This window comes from Taudactylus pleione, unplaced genomic scaffold, assembly GCF_031769625.1.
Source record: "Taudactylus pleione unplaced genomic scaffold, aTauple2 ptg000064l, whole genome shotgun sequence".
Classification (NCBI taxonomy): Eukaryota; Metazoa; Chordata; class Amphibia; order Anura; family Myobatrachidae; genus Taudactylus; species Taudactylus pleione.
In genome coordinates this window covers 13914243-13929322 of record NW_028284466.1, presented here as the reverse complement: position 1 = coordinate 13929322, position 15080 = coordinate 13914243, and positions in this window count along the sequence as shown.

Here is a 15080-nt window from a genome sequence, read left to right as displayed (position 1 = left end):
TGACGATTCCTGAATCAGTGCGATATAGATTTCACCCTACAGCCTGATAATTTTCCCACTGCAAAAACAAAGTGGCTTACATCGTCTCCCTGCTGTCTGGCTCAGCCTTGGATTGGGCTTCTCCACTCTGGGAGCATTCAGATTCTGTGCTGGATAACTACACTGACTTTGTGACATCATTCAGGAGGATATTTGATGAGCCTGGATGTACTGTATCAGCCTCATCTAGTATTATGACACTGAAATGAGGAACCCATCCTGTCAGCCAATATGCCATACAGTTTCAGATTTTAGTATCAGAACTCAAGTGGAATGAGGAAGCCCTCACCTCAGCTTTTTGGCAATGGCTTTTTGATCGACTAAAGGATGATTTTGTCACCCGTGAGCTTCCTGTTAACCTAAATGATCCGATTACCCTCTCTAATAAGATTGACCTATGCTTCAGAGAACAATAGGCTGAAAAGCACAGAACTGACCGGCAAAGGTCATCAACTACCCCTACAACCCCTCCTTCTACAGATGAAGAGCCAATGCAGGTGAATCATACCCATCTCTCCAATGAGGAACATCACAGAAGAATATTAAAAAACTTCTGCCTATACTGTGGTCGCCTGGTGGTCTTTTGTTCCCAAAAATCTGGAAACGCTCTCTCCTAACTGACCCTGGGGACATCAAGTAAGTTATGAGCCCATCCCCAAATTGTAAATATTTCATACTGATCTTAGCCATAGATCTCAAGTCAAAACCTGTCTTCGTTACTGCTCTATTAGATTCAAGAGCAACCGGAAATTTTATAACCTTCGGCTTAGTGGACAAACTAAAGATTTCTAGTTCATCCCTCCATCATGCGATTTCCTTGACTGCCATAGATGGTCGGCCTCTGGCTAATGGAGTCGTCACCAAAGAGACTCAGCCATTACTAGTCCATATCGGAGCATTCCATTCTGAGTCTTTAAAGTTCTTAGTGATACCTGAGGCATCTCAAGACATCATTTTAGAACTACCCTGGTTATGCCTGCACAATCCTAGGATAGACTGGAGTTCTATGCAAATTCTTTCATGGGGAGCTGACTGTCAGAAATCCTGTCTTCCCAAGATATGACCTGTAAGGAAAACAGCTTCAGTAATATCTCCATCAATTCCTAAGGAGTATCAAATGTTTACTGATGTCTTCTCTGAACAACAAGCAAATATCTTACCTCCTCATAGAGAGTGGAATTGTCCAATTGATCTATTGCCAGACAAGATGCCGCCTCATGGTTGCATCTATCCTCTGTCCTTACCGGAGACCAAAGCTATGTCTGAATCCATTCAGGAGAATTTGGAGAAAGGATTTATTCGCGCCTCCACCTCTCCTGCCAGAGCTGGGTTCTTCTTCGTTGCCAAAAAGTACAGTGGCTTAAGACCTTGTATAGACTACCAAGGCTTGAATGATGTAACGGTCAAGAATCAATATCCGCTTCCACTAATCACAGAGTTATTTGAGAGAGTCAAGGGGTCCATCATAGTCTCCAAGTTAGATCTTAGAGGGGCCTACAATCTCATGCGTATTCGCTCAGGTGACTGCTTTTAATACTAGAGATGGACATTTTAAATACCTTGTGATGCCTTTCGGCTTGTGCAATGCGCCTGCTGTCTTTCAGGGCTTTGTCAATGAAATTTTCTGGGACTTATTGTATGTGTCTGTTGTTGTCTATCTGGATGATATATTGATTTTCTCGTCTTCTCCAGAGGAACATCATAAACATGTGAAGGAGGTGCTGTCTCTTCTGAGGGAAAACCACCTCTACTGTATGCTGGAGAAATGTGTCTTTAGTGTACCCAGTGTGTCATTTCTCAGTTATGTCATCTCTGGCTCCAGCCTAGAAATGGATCCCAAGAAAGTACAGGTGATCCTGGATTGGTCCCGACCTCAAACCTTGAAAGCCATCCAGAGACTACTCGGATTTGCCAATTATTATAGACATTTTATCAAAGGATTCTCATCACTGATGGCTCCCATTATGGCCCTGACCCGTAAAAGTGACAATCCTGCCCTATGGTCACCCGAAGCAGAGACATCCTTCCAGCTTCTGAAACAAGCCTTTATCACAGCTCCTGTCCTATGACAACTGGACCTGGATAGACCTACCTTATTAGAGGTGGATGCCTCATCAGAAGCAGTGGGAGCAGTTTTATCTCAGCATTATGAAGACAACTGAGTTCATCCCTGTGGGTTTTTCTCTAAAGAGTTCTCTCCTGCCAAAAGGAACTATGCCATTGGTGAACAAGAACTCTTTGCAGTGAAGTTGGCACTGAAGGAGTGGAGATACTTACTGGAAGGGGCCAAATTTCCCTTCACTCTCTTCACTGACCATCAGAACCTCCTCTTTCTCAAAAATATCCTGTGTATGAGTCCTCGTCTGGCCCAAAGGGCCATCTTCTTTGCTTGTTTCCAGTTCACCCTGACCTGATCTGGAGCTCCTATCTAAAAGTGGATGCTCTGTCTAGATCTCTCCTCTGTAACAACAATTCGGAGACACTATGTTGTGCCCCTGTGCTGGAGTCAAGAGTGTTTGCCACCATACAAATACAACCCCCCACTGGGAAGACCTTTGTAGCCCCGGAGTTAAGGAAGCAGCTCCTCACCTTGGGCTTATTCCTCTCGCTTTGCAGGTCACTTAGGTACTCGGAAGACACTGGAACTTTTAAAAATAAGTTACTGGTGGCCATCCATGAAGGCTGATGTGCTGGAGTTTATTTCCTCAGGTACCTCATGTGCTCAGCATAAGTCTTCGCATCAAGCCCCAGCTGGCAAATTGTTGCCCCTGCCTATTCCATCATGTCCATGGACGCATCTCTCCATGGACTTTGTAATGGATTTACTGAACTCTCAGGGTTACACCACCATCTGGGTTGTGGTAGACCAATTTTCGAAGATGGTCCATTATGTACTGCTAAAGAAACTGCCTACTGCTCCTGACTTAGCTCATCTGTTCATCCAGCACATATTCTGCCTCCATGGACTTCCTACCGAAATAATTTCTGATCGTGGTACGCAATTTGTGACAAAATTTTGAGAGTCCTATGTTCTATTCTGCAAGTAAAGTTGAACTTTTCCATGGCCTGTCACCCTCAAAGTAATGGATCCACAGAGATGGTCAATCAAGACCTTCCTAAGGATCTTCATTTCATCATCCCAAGACAATTGGTCTGAGTTGCTACCATGGGCGGAATTAGCACATAATGCCTCCTACCATTCCTCTACTAATCAAACCACATTTATGATCGTCTATGGCAGGGATGGGGAACCTCAGGCCCGGGGGCCATATAAGGCCCCCGGAATCATTTGGCCTGGCCCTCAGAGTTTTTTTCTGCTAGCCTCATCACCATGCAACCAGAATCTATGCAGCATTGCTGCCTGAAGTGTCCTTAGGACATTTCAGACAGTCACACCGCTGCCCTTACTGCTCCCGGGAGCATCCTCAGGATGCTCCAGGCATTGCTGTAATCACCAGTGATTGTGGCCCTGCCCCAGTGTGACATCACATGGAGGGGTGTGGCCTGACCAGGCCTGTGAATAGTGTTATATATATCAAAATGGCACTCCACAGAATAAAGTTTCCCACCCCTGGTCTACAGTCTTCATCCTCGAATTCCTGAATTCTGAAGCCTGCTTTTCTTTGATGTGCCATCCATGGAGGATACCATACTTGGTCACAAGTATGTATTGATGTGGAGAACGCTTCCTCTCGCTACAAACTTCAGGCAGATAGAAGACGTAGGAAGGTACCTTTCATGCAAGTTGGAGACCAAGTCTGGTTGTCCACCTGGGACCTCCACCTTAGAGTACCTTTGATGAAATTTGCTCCCCACTACATCGGACCCTTCTCCATCACAGAAGTCATCAACCCTGTGGCATATCGCCTTCAGTTGCCTGCTTACCTAAAAATTCCAAACTCATTCCACATCTCCCTCCTGAAACCCCTAATATTGAACAAATTTTGCAAAGTTCTTCCTCTTCCCCCCCCCCCGCATCCAGACTGAGAGAGGCATGGAGTATGAGGTCTCCCAGGTCCTGGATTCTCGTATTCGCAGGGGACGACTACAATATCTCCTAGATTGGAGGGGTTATGGCCCGGAGGAGCGCTGTTGGACTGATGCCTGAGACATCCATGCTCCAGCACTCATCAGGAAATTCCACTCGGCTCATCCTGGAAGACCTGGTGAATATCTTGAGGCCACCCATATGGGGGGGTACTGTCATGACCAGGGTTTCTTGGCATGGTGGTCGACAGGTATTATCTGTGAGGTCACTGTGGCCGAGGGCATCTGGCGGTGGTGTTGGTGTGTGGCGAGGGGCATTGGCTGTGCATGGCTCTGCACGGGCATGCTGTCACATTGGTCTGGTGAGGCCTGGCAGTGCTTCAGTTCCGTTTGGCATGGCGCCACCATCTTGCCTCAAGCCATGTGATTTGCTCGCCCAATCCTGGTTTGTCACATGCTCTCTCTGGCCAGTCACGCCACAGCACTTGGTATTTAGAGAGGTTCAGAGCCTCACTTCATTGCCAGTGCAACGTGTTTCTCAGCATAGCTGAGAGATAGTTCCCTGTGCTCACCACCTGTTACCTGTGAAACGCTACCTGCCTGCCTGCTTGTCTGCTCCAACCCCACTGGACTACCCTGCATCCTCCACTACCTTCCCCTTGCCTGAGTACCTGAGTCCTGCTGTTCACCCTGCACCTTGCCTCCACTGACACTCTGCTGGATATTTCTTCCTCAGTCTGCATTCTCCATTAAGCAGTTACCACCTGGACAGTTCCCCTTGTCTGCCACTACCTGGACATTTTCTATTTAACCAGTCACTACCTGGACATTTTCCATTGCCTATCACTAACTGGACTTTCTCATATTTGCCTCACTACAGCTCCCAAGTGCACTTTAGTGCTATACCCGGACTTTCTGTTTTACCACATTCATGTCTGTTAAGCCACTCATTAAAAATTCCACATTTACTTTTAAATCTACTTCAGTGTCTGCTCCAATTACCACCCTGGGTCCACAACAAAACCAGAACCTCACAGTTGTGTGTGCAACAGCAGCCAATGAGAGTCTGTCTGACTCTCATTGGCTGCTGGTTAACACACACAGCACAGCCTAAGCCCACCTCCCACCCTCCTCCTGGTGCTATTGGGTAAGTGCTCAGGGGGGGAAGGGGCTCGGCTGTGCAGCACAGGACAAGTGCTGGGCGCAGCGAAGCCTAGCACCGGTCCTGTGTAAATGTGTAGCGTTGACCGCACACACTGCAGTCTGCGCTACACAGCCTAACTAGGGTGGGCCGATACCGTGGCCGGCGGTGCCCCCCTCATGCTGCCAGTCCTACGGTGCCCAGGACACATGCCCTATTTGACCCCCCTTAGTTACGCCATTGCAATGACAGCTCCGCCAGGCCCTGGTTCTGGGAGGGGGCATGGCCAACTAAGGGAGGTGTGGCCAGACCAACTCCTTACAAAAAAAATCAAAAATATACTTTGTGCACGGCTGCGAACCACAAGGGTCACTGGTGGCAGATCTAGTGGTGGTGGTGGACATGCAATTGTTCCTCCCAACAAATCATGAAGGGAGAGAGAGGACTGACTGCTGTTGCACCAGCTTTTCTTCCTAGTCTCTTTTCTTTCCCTGCCCAAAATGCTGCATACTGTTATGGAGCGGGGCACTGCAGGACCTGGGCCACCGCTGGGGGTTCTCAAACAGGCCTAGATCAAAGTAAAGTGTACTCACTCCTCCCCATTCTCAGTGCCCCTGCTGCTCCTGATTACAACAAATCACATTTGTGAAATACTGGTCTCTGGATTTCTTAGTGTGACGATAATATATCCCACACAGCCAGGCATGAACTTTGTCATTAATCAACAAACTTATTTTCACATTTATTATCAATTTATTTATTAACTATTATATGAACTGTATGCTTTTATCATAATCTGCATACCAATTTTACTACTGCTGACCATATGATTGTTTTACTTTTATATACTGTCCTGCATGAAATCCATTTTGTTATACCTACCTCTGTATAATTTTGCTTTTTAGGATATTTTTATATACATTTATGTCTTATGTTGTTTAATATGTTTGGTATCAATTATATCCACTACCAATATCTATAGCATTTATTTACATATATTCATATTTTTTATATAAAAAAAATCATTTTTTAACCTACATAGATCCATGAGACATTGTATGTTTCGCCATATACAGACACTTACCCACACCTAGTATTGAACTCTACTTTGATGTGAACAGGGGAGCACACCAGTGTTGTTCCCGTAGCATTTACCTAATATCACAGTATAAAAATCCCAGCATCGAATCAGCAAGCACTTCTGAGTAGCGCATCACACCATCCTCACAACAAGCATCTACAGTAAGTAAACAAATTATGTCATATAAATAATTTCATATAAAACAATGCAATGAAAGTTGCTAATTTAGGCCCTCATTCAGAGCCGGACGCTCTGAGCAGAGCGCACGCTCTGAATGAGGGCCGTCCTCCATAATTATGGAGCGTCCTCCTGGACGCTCGTATAACTGTGGGTCACCACCCACAGCCTATACGAGCGTGCAGGTTGATGGCCGTGATGGTCTTGACCATCGCGACCATCGCCACTGCGAGCCGGAGCCTGCGGTTGAGTTTCTCAACCGCAAGGCCCGGAGTGATTTTGGCTCTATCAGAGCCAAAATCACTCCCACTGACATTACTAGTGATGTCAGTGGGCCGGCTTCTGAAGGTAGGCGTTCCCTTGGGAACGCCCCCATCTGGGAGGCACGCCCCCGGCACGCCCACCAAAGGGGGCGTGCTGTCAATCAACATCGACAGCACGCCCCCTTTGATCAGACACAACGAGCGAAGGAAAGTCCTTCGCTCATCGCGTCTGGCGCATGCGCACTACGGAGCTCCGGTAGTCGATGGTGCGCAGTGCACACCATCGACCCACTTGCGAGCAGACAGCCGCTTGCGAGTGGGTCTGAATCAGGCCCTTAGCCCGGTGAAGGCCCACTCCCAAGATCCATTTGGCTGCCTAAATATAAACAATCTATTTGTGCAGTCACCACCCCTATTAATTGAACATATAACATGATCTATAATCATGTATTCAATAGAATTTACTAGATGTCTTTCTCTGTTTTGCCTATGTATATTTTTCTGAACGACCTTTCATTGTAGAACCTGGGAGGTTTCATCAGGAACCAGTGGAATGTAAAATGGTGATTATTCCACACAATGGGCCTGATTCAGACCCACTCGCGAGCACTATGCGCTCGCAAGCGGGTCGATGGTGGCCCAGTGTGCACGACGGAGCCGGCTCCGTCGTGCGCATGCACGAGACCCGGATAGCGACAGGCAAACCGTTGCTCCGGGTCTCGTACCAAAGGGGACGTGCTGTCGATGTTGAGTGACAGCACGCCCCCTTTGGTGGGCGGGCTGGGGGAGTGCCTGCCCAAATGGAGGCGTTCCCATGTGAACACCTCGTTTGGGGGCGGCTCCACTGACATCACGAGTGATGTCAGTGGGAGAGATTTCGGCTCTGTGAGAGCCGAAATCTCTCTGGGGCTTGCGGCAATGAGACCCTACCACAAGGGTCTCGTCGCAAGCCCGATGGTCGCTATGGTCTTGACCTTCGCGACCATCTTCCTGGCTGCTCGCTATAGCTGTGTGTGGTCACCCACAGCTATGAGAGCGGCGAGGAGGCCATTCTAAAAAAAAATAGCCCACTCTGTCAGAGCGTCCAGCTCTGAGTCAGGGCCAGAGAGTCCTTAACCAGTCTTGCAGGCTTATTGGTAACAGTGGTAACAGCAGTGGTCTCCGGCAGTAACCACAATAGTTATAATGCACGTTATAGTGATCTCACCTGAGGAGCTAAGTACTACACGTGTATGCAATACTGTTGCACTCTTAAACAGTGGCATGTACCCGGTTACGCATGTGCAGTGGCAGCTCAGGTTTGTAGTCGCGCCTCCGGCTGACACTGGGTCCTAGTGCCCATAATGTATTGCAGAGAAGAAGGAGACAGGATAGGAGCACACTCCTCTCTCTAACAATGAACAGCTGCAGTACTGAGGACAAGTGTGTCTCAACTTTAGCATTTTTGATCTGCATGCAGAGGATAAGTACCATTCACCTGTAACACTGAAGGGGTTAAATTACTAATATGATGCATGAAATGTATGTGTTTGTACATGAGGCCTTTGATATACTGTACTCTTTGAAGCATTCTTTATTGAGTTAATATGGTATTATCCTACACAAATATAATGGTATTTGTATGTTTGCGCCAAGCTGGCTGCTTGGGTGAGATCTCCTAAGGGGGAGGTATCTAACTCCTCCAATAATAAAGCTTACACAAAAATATATCAGGTGTCCCACCTTAGCGCCTGCTCCAAAGAATGATCAATTAATACTTAACTTATATGTATCACGAATATCTTTGGACTTCTTATCTCCAAATCAAAATGAGGTGTAACCAATGTGTATCGTAATATGAGAAGAAAGACAAAAGAAGATAAAAACTAGTGCAGATTGTCTCAACATAAATTCATAAAATACAAATAGAATATTTTCCAAATGATCCTGATGCTATATGCAGAATAAATGCTTGTGTGAAAAATCCTTAATATATAACACACATTTATTCAAAGCACAAATTAATATAAGCACATACAATACAATATACAAAAGGAGCTTCTAGATGAATAATGAGCCTCCTTTGAAACATCAATTCACCAGAATTACAGGTGAAGTTGGCCTCCTACCAGAATCCAGGTAAGTAGATGCATATAATAACTGGGAAGATGTAAAAAACCCGGGTTCAGCCTCAGCTATTTGTCCTCATCTGTCCCACACCGGTTCTGGATGGATCCTATGGTCCCTCTTTGCTGTCAACGCGTTTCTACCATTAAGGTCTTTGTCAAGGCAATGAGGGTCAAAATCAATTAAAATCAACATACTCCATAGAATCCATCCAGATGCAGCACACAGTTGTACAATGAAAACTGTATGTTTGGCCATCAGTATGGCTCTACATTGCATGTGGCAAGCATGAGCCTATATACTAGGGGTGAGCGGGTTCGGTTCTACTCGGTTCCGTTCGGATTTAAAAACCAAATCTTATTGGCTATCAGCTGTCACAAGTTTTGGATAGCCAATAAGATTCGGTTTTTAAATCCGAACGGAACCGAGTAGAACCGAACCCGCTCACCCCTACTATATACTAACCCATTTAAATCAGTTATATTGAATACTCTAAATAGATACAAACATTTGATAGCTATAGATCAGACAAAACTTTAATGTAAATAAGAAAATATACATAAGTTTTCAAATAATGAATGCAAATTTTCTTCTTTTGTGGTCTGACTTAGCCAATAGCATGTTAGTGAACCATTGAGGCTTATACATGTATGTTCTGTGTACCCTTTACTGTATGTACGGCGCTGCGGACCACTTGTGGTGCCCTATAAATAAAATGTAATAATAATAATATTTAAATGCAAGTGATATACACTGCAGAGCCATAACTTGACTTTTTTGTGCCCTGTACCAGAGAGAGAATGGCTGCCCCTCACCCCCCATTTTTTAAATAAGGACATAAGATAGTGCACCTGAAAAAGGCCATAGCCTCATGGAGAAGGGCCAGGGAAGAGATAGGTGAGGCCAGGAGATGCTGGGAATAAAAGAGGAGGAAGCTACAAGTGAGAATTATAATAAACAGGAAAATTGACAGGTCCAAATAACGCCCCCTGCCCTGCGCTACCCTGTGCCATGGCACAGGTCGCACTACCCTAGTTATGGCCCTGATACACTGTATATGTACACAATGATCAAACACAGTTTTCACATTACACTAGTCTGCAATAGGGGCAAATCAAATTGATGTCACATTTGTTAAAGATTCAGGGCCTGATTCAGAAATGTACAAGACTGCAGCATCAGTGCAAAATATGCAAATGACACGGCCGCCAGAATTTGCACAAAGATGCAGCATAAGTCGCAGATATTTCAATAAACAATATTCTGAATAACCCTATGGTCACGCAGAATGGCCCCATGCACTGAGACGCCAGAGCCATTATATGGAATCAGACACAGGCTTTGACATGCGCTAAAAGCGGTCAACACATGCCTGTATTATTTGCCACCACTGCCCCGTTACCTCCCATAAATGGCTCATGACTGTCAATCACACTGCAGTAAAAACTGCTGTGACTTAAATGCATGCACAGTACACAAAGCCAGTATTTATGCAGTTGACCAATTATCGATAAACTGCATAAATACTGTGTGTACTGTACGTCTCTGAATCAGGTTCTCAATGCACATCCACGCCAACAAACACAACAAAATATTGACAAGGTGTAGCTGTTACTTTTTCATAACAATGAAGATATAAAGGCCCATAATTCAACTTGAATAGTTATTACAACACATTTTATGGAACAGTTTTTAATTATGAGGTTTTCACGATGAACGATAGCAGGCTACAATATTGTGAATGTCCACTGTAAGTGAATAAAGCACTCATATCTAGCAACATAAAACAATCTAAATTTCATGTATATCGAGCAAGCAGTCAATTTTCTGAGGGAAGACAAAATAATGCATGTAATAAAAAATGCATTCATTCTGAGATTCTTACAGCAAATGTATTCAAAACAGTGTTTTCAAAGCAAAAACAACATATACTTTTCTTTCTCCTATTTCTTGTATTTCCTACATATATTTGGAGTAAATTATCACATTCTTGGAGAATTTTCATTCTTTTTGAGAGTCACACATTTTAGTCTTGTTTACAGCAGGAACTTATATTTTTTTTATAGTGTCATTTTATAATAAAGATTAGAGATGAGCAGTTTAGTTTCTTTGGAAACCAAACACACCTGAGCTTAGGGGATCCAAGTGGTTCCAAGTCCCGGCCCGGGCCTTCCCGCCAAGTTCGGGTACCAGAACGAGGTAAAATGGCATCTTCCCAGAATCGGATATGACGTGTTTTGGATTGCATATAAAAGTCCCTCCATCATGATCGGGCACCATTTTGCATAGGGGAGCAGACGGAGAGGGTGTGAGACTATGTACTGGAGCACTGTGTTGAATACAAATTATAGCACGCCATCAGGGTTTAATTATAGAGAAATCTCTATCTATCATTTTTGCACTCTCTGCAAATGTGAGAATGAGTAGCAATAAAGGTAATGGTGGTGAGACAGAAATTGGTGATGATAGTGTGGAACTGCAAAAGGATGAGGTAGATATTTGTGTATCTGGTGCTAATGGTGTTGTTGATGATAAATGTGTTGGACAAGAAGAAGTTGATAAAATTCAGGAGGATGATGTTGTTTCTGTCAGAGTAAGTCAGTCACCAGTGTCAGCAGTTCCTGCCAGTGATAAGAAGAAGGACATTGTCATGATGAGCATAAGCCATCTCTTTTGTGTGGAATAATTTATTACCAAATCCTAACAACATATGTCAAGCCATCTGTATCGTTTTTGTGGTCAAAGAAAGTAGACGTAAGAACATTAACCATCTAGGCACCTCTTCCCTGTTATATCATTTGCAGAGAGTTCATGCAAGTTATTTAGCAAAATCTGAATAATCCTTTTGAATGATAAGCATTCCAGCATCAGCTAGCAGCAGCAGCATGGATATATACCAGCACATGCAATCTCCACTACCAACACCTTCATCATCAACATCCTCATTAATGAATGGAGGTAGTCCTCCTGCATCCAATCTGCAAAGTCTGACCCCCCCTATCCAGGATTCCCAAGAAGAATCCTTGTGTGTTAGGGCTGCTGCTGGTGAATCTTCATCACAGAAGGGGACCAAGAAGATTAGTAAGTTTAAACAAAAATTTACTGTGAAACAATAGAAACAAGTATAAAAATTGCCATCAAGTTGCACAGAGGATCACTGAAGCCATGCTAGCTCTTGATAAAAAAAATCTAAAATGTGGAAAAACTGATGTTCATAAAAATGAACTACAAATTCTATGCTTAAGACCTTTAACACCAATTACAACAAAGAACAGAGACTTCTCTAATGGTGGATTTCAGTAGGGGTGAGCTAATATTGTGTGTAGATGATATTAACAACACATTTGAGGATGAGGATGACAATGACATTATCCAACTGTAAACATGATAAACAACACTGTTAGCTGCCTTATGGTAGCTTGTTTTGTGGGGACCCAAACAAAGCACTTTAGCCACAAAGTGGCATTCCCTGTCAGGGGCACTGAGAGGGGAGAGGGAGCGGATACTATTTACCCAGGCTCAGGCTTGCTAGAGTGGCCCGGGTCTGGCCCTGCTCCCCCTTCCTCACAGCAGCCCAGCACACAGCATATGCTTGGCTGCAGTGTGAGACTGATTGCGGCTGCTACAGCAGCTGGAACAGTCTCCTATGACTGTGGGGGGGAGCGATCACACTGATCCTGCCCCCCCAGCTTAGCACTGGGCTAAGGGGCTTACAGCACCCCTCTCCCTAGCGCACAGCACTGCGACGCGGCCATGCAAGAAGTGTTTTTTTTTGTCAAGGGGGTTGTGCAATCCCTCCCACTATTAGGCCACTCCCCCATCACCTGGGCCCGGCTGGGTTCTCTACGGCCCTGGTCCCTGTCACTGACGTGCTTGGTTTGTTAAACTGTGCATTTTGTTTTTAATATACAACATAAGGGTGGGTGAGCTTTGCCAAAATTGTGTATATTTGACAGGAAGTGTACTTTATATTACTGTATTTTACTGGGGGATTCATGTTATTTGAATCTTGCAATGCCATACATCACCAGCTTCTCATCCAGGTGTATAGGCCCGTTTCCTGCAGCTTCTCAGCAGATACATGATAGTATCATAAAATCATGCAATTAATAATTAATAATGACTATGGTGTTACTCTGCCTTGAATACTGAGGAATCAATTTCTTCAGGATTTTGAATGCTTGTTCTTTAGTAGTGTTGTCCATTTCTCCAAATTTTTTTATAGTTAAATTATTTACACCCTTTAATCAATCAGTCAATCAATCAATCAATCAGTCTATCAATCTCATTGTCATTTTGGATTTTTGTTTTTTAATAGTATTTTTATGTCTCTAATCAATCCTTTACTTGGCTTCCACTAATAATACAAACTCCATTTACCTGTGCTTGCCTTGGGCCTCTGAACTGCTTATAGATTAATGAAAATATTCTATAGCATTGTATAGTTTATATTAAACTGCCATTCTGTCTGCCACTGCACTGTCACTGTTTTTCATACTGTAAATGTGCTATATTATTTTAAACTGACATTTGTTTGTTGCGATGCTGTCACTTCATTTAGTTGATAATAATGAATAATTAATTAACAATTTCTTATATTAACTTGTCGCTCTGCTTAATTTTCCTGTATTGGCCTGAGACCTGAGATTTCTGGTTTGATGGTTGGAGAAGTGTGTTAGTAATATATTAAATTTATTTTCTTTTTATGTATTTACTTTTAGGTTATTAGTTATTGATTAATGAAAACATTCTATATGGTAGCAGACTTTCTGACCTCGCAAGCTGCCAGGACTCAGTAAGGCTGCAATAAGCTTCAGCTACTGCAGTCTGGGTAGAGGGAAAATAATCGTGACCAAGGATGTCTGTTGTTTGCTGGGCTGGGATCACGCAGAGGCAACAAGTAAGTGTTTGTTTTCTAAAGACACCTCCTGCTGCATTTGCATTTGAGATGGATGGAATTGCACAGCTGCTTGCACTTGCGGCTCTGCAATTCTGTTCATCTTTGAATGGGGCCCATAGTAAATACAGTATGTTCTATAACATGGGGCAACACACTGCATACTACTTTAGACAAGTCAGATGGACTGACATTAATAAATAGTATACATTACCACAGTTTAGGCTAACTTAAGCACAAATCTTTGTTGTTTTATATGTATGTTTTGTATTTTCTCTTTTCCTGACATTAAAATTGCTCTTGTAAATACAATGGAAACTGTACACATAATTCCACATAAGTTAATGTCATCAAGCAGCCTATTTGCCATTGACCTATAGTAAGTAAACTTTGTAAGTAGCTAAAGAGAGGCAATGGTTTGGGTCAAAAATATTTGGCACCCTAACGGCCTTGTCTAGTATGGAAATCTAAAAATGTTACATCAGCAACCATCTAAACAAAATATGACTTGTAAACGGAAAAAAAGATTACTACTGCTGCTCCCTTCTTTTTCTTTCATATATCTATCACTATTATTACTGGATACAATTTCTAAGTCCATGTTCCGACAAAGAGAGGACCACAAGGACGATATTGATCCACCAGAGGGCACTTGACTCAAAGATCGGCATCACTTCACATATTATTTACGCAATTAAACTTTATTCTATATTCAGCAATGGCTATATATGACCTTAATATATTACTCTATGAGTCGCATGTATTTTCTCCACTATTTACATGCATACTATATATTAAATCCAGCATATTTCTGGTCATCAGTCCACCTTGTGCCATTCCACCTATTATCCACTATATTACTTCCCAGCACAGTGGTCAATAGGCTTTGGCTCCTCTTTAAATAAGCAAAAATACCCTGGTGCCTATAATGACTCCTGCATTGAATAAATCTAAATAGTGTTCCAGCATCCAAGATACCAGCATAATAGGATATTGCCACTCTCCACACAGAAAAAAACCCCCAAAAAAATATTTGCCTCTGCAGTATTTAGAGAAGGGTGGGGAACCTTTTTTCTGCCAAGGGCCATTTTGATATATATAACATTATTTGCAGGCCCAGTATAGGCCACGCCCCCTCCATGTGATGTTACACGGGGACGGGGCCACAATTGCCAGTGATAACAACAATGCCTGGAGCATCCTGAGGATGCTCCGGGAAGCTGTAAGGGCAGTGGTGTGACCATCTGAAGTGTCCTAAGGATGCTCCAGGTGATACTGCTGCATAGATTCTGGCTGCAGGGTGCCATTATAGGCACCCTGCTTTCCAGATGAGGCTAGGAGAAAAAAGGCTCAGAGGGCCAGACCAAATGATTCCATGAGCCTTATCCG